This window comes from Aptenodytes forsteri, unplaced genomic scaffold, assembly GCF_000699145.1.
Source record: "Aptenodytes forsteri isolate BGI_AS27 unplaced genomic scaffold, ASM69914v1 Scaffold297, whole genome shotgun sequence".
In the NCBI taxonomy this organism is placed as follows: domain Eukaryota; kingdom Metazoa; phylum Chordata; class Aves; order Sphenisciformes; family Spheniscidae; genus Aptenodytes; species Aptenodytes forsteri.
Window position 1 is genome coordinate 263504 of NW_008796167.1, and position 6786 is coordinate 270289.

Genomic DNA, 6786 nt, shown 5'->3' on the forward strand with positions numbered 1-6786 from the left:
GTGTGAACGGAGGGGGGGGGGGGAATCAAGAAAAACCATAAGAAGGTAAGTGTAATCTTTTCCTGAGAAAGTGTTTTTAAAGAGAAGGAACCCCACCAATTTTGCCAGCTGTAAGGTGAATACTAGTTTCCTATGGTCTGATGGCCATTAGCAGCTCTGAGTCTATACACAGCCTGTGCATGTATTTCACATCATAGGAAACCACATTTTTCTTCACATTCCCGCTAGGGCCAACAGTTACTGTTAACACCAGGAGATATGTTTGAGTGCAGCTTGCCAAATGTATTTGAAATACTCATTTGGTCCTTAGCAAGGAAAACTTGCCACTTTTTTCCCCCCAAGAGTCAAAAAACAGGAAAATGAGGAATACCAGCTACAAAGAGATGACCCAAAGCACCTTCCATATATCCCTAAATGTGACTAGCATGTGCCTTTGGCTGACCGTATCTTAGATACAAAAGATACAGCCCACAAAGAATACTAGTTTTTGCGAACTTCGGCTTAGATTCCCTACTCCTCTGCGGGTGCTGCTGTTCTAGTTTTGAGGTCATATCAGTATCTTGTTCTATAAAATCATCTGTAATTACCCCTACAAACTGCAAGGCAAGGACAAAGGTGATCTCTGTAGGTTTTTGTTATGGATATTCAGAAAACAGGCAGTCTGCTTCAGTCATCAAGAAGGCACAAATTACAGGAACATAGCTATATACATTTACACCTTCATTTTACAACATATAAACGTGCATGCCAACTATACATCGCACTGGCCTCCTGGGAAAGTATCAGCTTACCCTTGGTATCACAAATACAGGCATTCTACCTACAAAATGGAGTAGTATAGACAGCCCGCCTCTACCATCTGCAAAATACCAGTCTGTGAGAAAACAGCCTCCCACTATACTCAGAAGGGGCACTAGCAAAAGAAAATCAAAGACTATATAAAACTTACCCTCTAGCAAATCAGAAGCTGATCCTAAACAGTACTCCATAACCAACTGCAAGAAAAAAGCATGCTTTTTAATAATAGGGTAGACACTCCCCCACAAACAGTTACTACTTGAATGGCTAATAAAGCCTTAAGTTGCAAGCAATGCAATAAGCGATGAACAAAATGAAATGCTTCTAACATTCCAGCAATGTCAAGACATCTTTCATTGTTGTAAAGAAGGTTTAGGCACTGAGAAGTTTGTGGGAAGATATTGTAGAGGATGTTCCATAACAATTGTTTAATCTGCATGAACACAGAGGACTGCCTCAGAGAAGCAGGGATTTGTTCCAATGTCCTAAATATCTATTCCCTTTAAATTACCTGGAAGCTTCTTCAGATGAAAGGGACTACAGGCAGCATGGGACGAATACTGCTGCAGGTAAAGACTCTGCGTGTACTGAATATTTGATTGCTGTACCGTACATTTTCTACTCATGAAGACCTCTAAATGCCACATCATTCACTCACCCATGCCGTATGCTCTTTCAGGTAACAGCCCTTATACTCTATGGTGTTGGGGTGCTTCAGCTGTTGTAGAAACTTGACTTCTTTGATGATATCCTGCCATTTCTAATTAAAAAAAAAAAGCAAAAAGGTATAAATAAATTTCTCTGCTTGATCCCCTACATACTCTCATACACCACACACACTGTAGTACAGCCTGAAAAGCAACCATAAAACTATTTTACAATGTGAAGATGATAAGAGTCATAGTTGCAAAAGCACAACTGTACACAAGTGGAGTTGTCTGGATCTCTATTGCATTAAGACCCCCCAAGGCATATTTAAATAGCTTGAGGATTGCATTCCCCCCCCCCCCCATTTTACCTGCAATATATTTACTTAAAGCATTGCTACTGTTTTGCTTATTGAACTATCCAGTGGTCTCAAACTTAGTAACAAACCCACCTGCCCCAAAACAGACACCACCACCTACAGTATGTGCTACAGATCATAGCAATTAGCTGTTTGCTTCCTTCTGTAACGCAGCACAAGGCAACTGATATTTGGAAGACCTCAGCACATGTGGGAGACCAACAGGTAAGCAAGGAAAAATGAGTTTAAAACATCCCTGTTTGCTCCTAACACACACATTCTTTACTGCCTATCAACCCACATGAACCAAGTACAAAAGCATCGCAACACAAAGAAATAAGAGGAGCAACTACCAAGCAACAGCTAAAGTGGGACTGATATTCTGAATAGAAGGTCTATGTAATTTTAGATTATAGATCCTGAAAAGTGTTTCAAGTCAGCTATACATTTCAGTTGACACCTCAAAGAGTTGTGGTTATGGCTCCAGTAGCCAGCGTGGTCTTAATGCACTTATTACTGAAATAACCACCCTACAAGCATTCTGAATTCCCATTCACTTCCTTAAACTGAATTATTTGTCAAAATTTGCATAAACTCATTTTCCCTCCACAAACCTCCATGCTTCCTGTGGAAGTGAGCAACAACTACAGCATTAAAAAGCTGGTCTGCTAGTGTCAAATGAAATACGCAGCTAATTTCACTGCTCAGATTTACATTACGGTTGCAACAGCTTCTGCATGCAGAATTGGCTTTATTCATCTTACCTCATTCGTTTGCTTTCCACTATAGGACATCTTCTTGACTGCCACCACCTCATTAGTGTGGGAATTTGTAGCCTGGAGTAGGAAGAAAGAAACAGATTGGAATCAGTTTCACTTTTTTTCCTCCCCATGGAGTGAGCTGTGCCTTTGGCAACTGCAGGCTTAGATCGCATATAGATCGCATCCTGGCATGCTCTTACACTTCAGAGACATCTTCCTTGAGATAACATTTACCAGACAACTATCATGACGCTTTTTCCTGACTTTATTTATCTGTCCATATCCACTGTTCCTCCCTCGGCCCTTACTGCACTTGCTACCTGTCTATTGATACAAACCAAGGCGCAACATTGCACCTACTTAGAACGTGCAAAATACAGTTTTATTGGAATTGCAGTAAAAACAGTTTTACAGAAACCTTTGGAAAAATGTTTTCCAAAGAGACAAATAAAGAGGTGTATCAAAATCTCTATAATTTCATCCAAAAAACCTATACAACATTGATATTCTCAAACAGCTATTTCAATTTCCCGTTTCAAGAAGATGCTTCATTCTGGAATTTATCTCAATTAAAAAAAGCAACCTTCCTTTCACTGCACCATATCTCAGTTGTACAATGAGTATTACTCAGTCAGCAAAATACTACTTTTCTGCAGCCTGTATGACACAGGGATGGTGACCAGAGGCTGAAAACTCAGTTTCAGAAAGAGCTCTACTTGCCTGGATTGGCACTGCCCTCATTTCTGCATGTTAAGGACAGAAAACTTGAAGGTTTTAGTCTTAAAAGAGTTGTTGAAATCCCAGTACCTCCAACCATTTACCATTTTGGGGACAAAAAAATTAATGACAGTTAAAAACTTAGAATACAATAGCAGCTAAATGTGGTAAATCCTTCTTTCAGCTGCTTGAGAGGATGAATGCTATACCTTCAAGTGATGTATTAATGAAAGACATTTCATGATGCATACAGTGACTTCAAAGAAAAACAGTGTCGGGTGAACCAATAGAGCACAGGAATTACACTTAGACTCTTCAGAGCACGCACTCCTCCTCCAATGAGTTACAGAAAGCTAAAACCAAGTAACTTCTGGACAAGGCAAAACCCTTCCTAACCACTCATCATTCTGATTCAGCACATAAAAGATCAAGAGTATTTTACTCAAAAAGATGAGTTAATGCTGGTGTTCTAAACAAATGTCCAACTATTTCTGTCTGTTACATTAATTCCAAGTATCTTCATGCGAGCATGGTATCTCTCATTTCAGCCGTAATTTTCTGCCAAATGGCACACTGCCATGTTCTCACAGTTGTGGGTGAAATTCTTGCTGTACCAAGCGCTTGGGATCCTCCTGGCTGAAATAACTTAAAGGGCTGTACAAGCACACTTAAATATCCACTTGCTGAAGTGATTTTGGCCATACTTGTAGATCTTTAGTGAAAAGCTTGGCAGAAAACAAGCACGGTTTGCTTGCAAAACCTCCTTTACACTGCCCTCATCTGCTTTATCGCTTTTCCAGATTTCTAACATGGATATAAGTAGGTTGTTTTTGATGAAAACTATTCTTCTGAAGTTAAGTGCGATATCAACTTAGTTGATTTCAAGTCAAGTTAGCATCAACTTTAAAACCTTGTGAGAAGTGATGTATTTTTTCTTAGCCTTGTGTTATATGAAATATCATTTCTTTCAAGCAAGAAAAGAAATTTCAAATTATCTTGCCAAACCTTGGCAGTAATATACTGGAAAAAACCCAGCTTGCAAAAATTGGGCATAATTGAAGTTTGTAATCATAAATGATTAAAAGAATAATAATATTAATCCACTATAACAACAGTGACAAGACACAGATCGATGTATTTGCCGTTTGTAGCAGTGTCAGTACCAATTTAAATAAAAGTCAAAGAGATGCAGCACAGCATAACAATCCATGCCCCCTTTTTATGTATCTGAAGTCTCTTCCCCATTCTTTTGGAATATTTAGAAAGCCCCGTTCTTCAAAGGTTTTTTGACCTATTCTTTTTGATACCAAGCACGTCAGGATCCCTGGAATCTTGCCATGACAATCCGAGATCTTATTCTCAGCCCCTGCCTTACTCCAATATGCATAAGAGTCACTATGTAAGACATGCTACAAAAGCTTTTAAAAAGGAGGAAGAACAAAACAAGGATGCACAGCATCCCCTGCATGGTAGGGAAAAGCTCTAGCATGACCCATACAAAGCAGGGTATAGCCAGAGGCCTTCCTCCGGCAAACGGATGGACCCTGGGCTATTGTGCACGAAAAGTGCGAACAGGTGAGTTCCTGCTTGCAGACAGCAGGACAAGGCAAAGACTCCAAAGAACAATTTACTGGATGCCAAGTGCTTCATGCAACAGGAAGGAAAGCCTAAGTTTCAAACAGTGGCAAAGAAGCGCAGATGTATCACAGTTACTATGTTACTACAGTAATATTACTACAGGCACGACTGCAATCACCGTCAAGCTTGGAGGATGCAGCTGCTTCTAGGATATTGCAAGAAGCTGCAGTCTGGCTAAACTCTCCAATGTTTGTGAAGTGCAGACCAGTTAAATAAAGCATCCAGGGAAAGGAGGAAGAGAAGCATCGGGGAATTGCAAGTCTTTTACCTAACCATAGTGACATCTCAGTTGTAAGCCTGCTTGGTAGATTAGATCTCTAACACTCCTCACCCTCTTTCGCTGGAAGTATGAGGAACTTCCGAACCCCAGAGCTGAATGATAAAGGTGGCACCTTCACTACTTCATCTGCCCTAAAGCATGCCATGCGTCCTTTCCCCTTAGTTTTGAAATACACTGGGTAGGACCTCCCTACTCCCATCTAAAAAAAATGCTTGCTCTTCTTATGAAGTGGATCAACACGCACTTTAAGTTTTATGGCCTCACCCTCTTACACACGTAGTACATTTAACAGTATACTTCCACCGACCTGTCACTTACCCTAACATCTAGAAGTGCCTGTCCCACTTGTTGACAATCCCCATGGCAGAAACTCCCCTGTATCATTACTACCAGATTATACACCGAGGAATTATATTATATACATGCCCTGCTTATCTGACAAAATATCAGGCTCCTCTCCTGTTCTAACAACAGTTCCACCAACACCTCCATCACTGTAGACAACTATAAACAGTGAATTGGAGTGCTTGCAAATAATTCATGCTTGCAAATAATTCAACGCCAGGTTCTGGAGTTACAGGTGTAAGGGTACTTATCTAAATACTTTAATGTCTGATAGTCAGAAATCTCAGTTCTAGTGAACTTGATCTTCTGGAGTGGCAGGCCATGCTACCAAGCAGCTTTAATGCGTCTTTGACTGATTTTTTCATAGTGAATTCTATTTTAGTTTCACTGATAGTGACTGGATTATAATTATTTCCAAATCCAGTATTTTGGATTGGCTTTGTTTGATATTAATTGTAAAAGCACTAGTCTTCTCACTTTCCAGATTAAATTCTCTTGGCTCTATCGATTAATGCAATACATCCTTCCCACTTGAATTCCCATTCCTCTTAAGAATTTCTCTTTGCTTTTGCCATGTAAGGATTTGCTATTTAAGATAGTATATTGAGACGAACATGGGGACAAGGAGGGTGGCAAAACAAAATGAAATTTCAAATATATCATTAACTCCTAAATTATCAGAGCAGCAGAGAAATCATTCAAAAGCCTGAATGCAATTTGATGCGACTTCCACAGTATCTTTACCCAAGCAGCCACAATACCAATTCATTAACAAAGTAGCTTTTAACTCCAAATGTATTTTGAATCATTAATTCACTCGATCTATTAATTTGCAGTGATTTACAAGCATATGCGCACCAAGTAGAGTATCTTGAAATTCCAGTTTGGCAAATTCATTTCCAACTGTTTAAAGTCAACTTTCAGCATCAGACAGCACAAGATAACATACCTGAATGGTTGGGTGCACTATTAAGACTATAGTCAACTGCTACTATAAGTACAGCTGTAACAGTAAAGAGCTCAGGAGTGCTCTGGAAACACTTATTTTTGAGATGTGTTATGAGCAAGCTAATACACACAAAGCACTAAGGGCTCAAAGAACACTCACTTTTACAGATGCTGAAAATCTGTAAAATGTCACTTAAAATGGTTCTGTTTTCCAAAAAGGAGGTAAAGAACTATACTTACAAAGTAAACTGCTCCAAAACTTCCATGTCCAATTTCATGTAAACCCACAAATA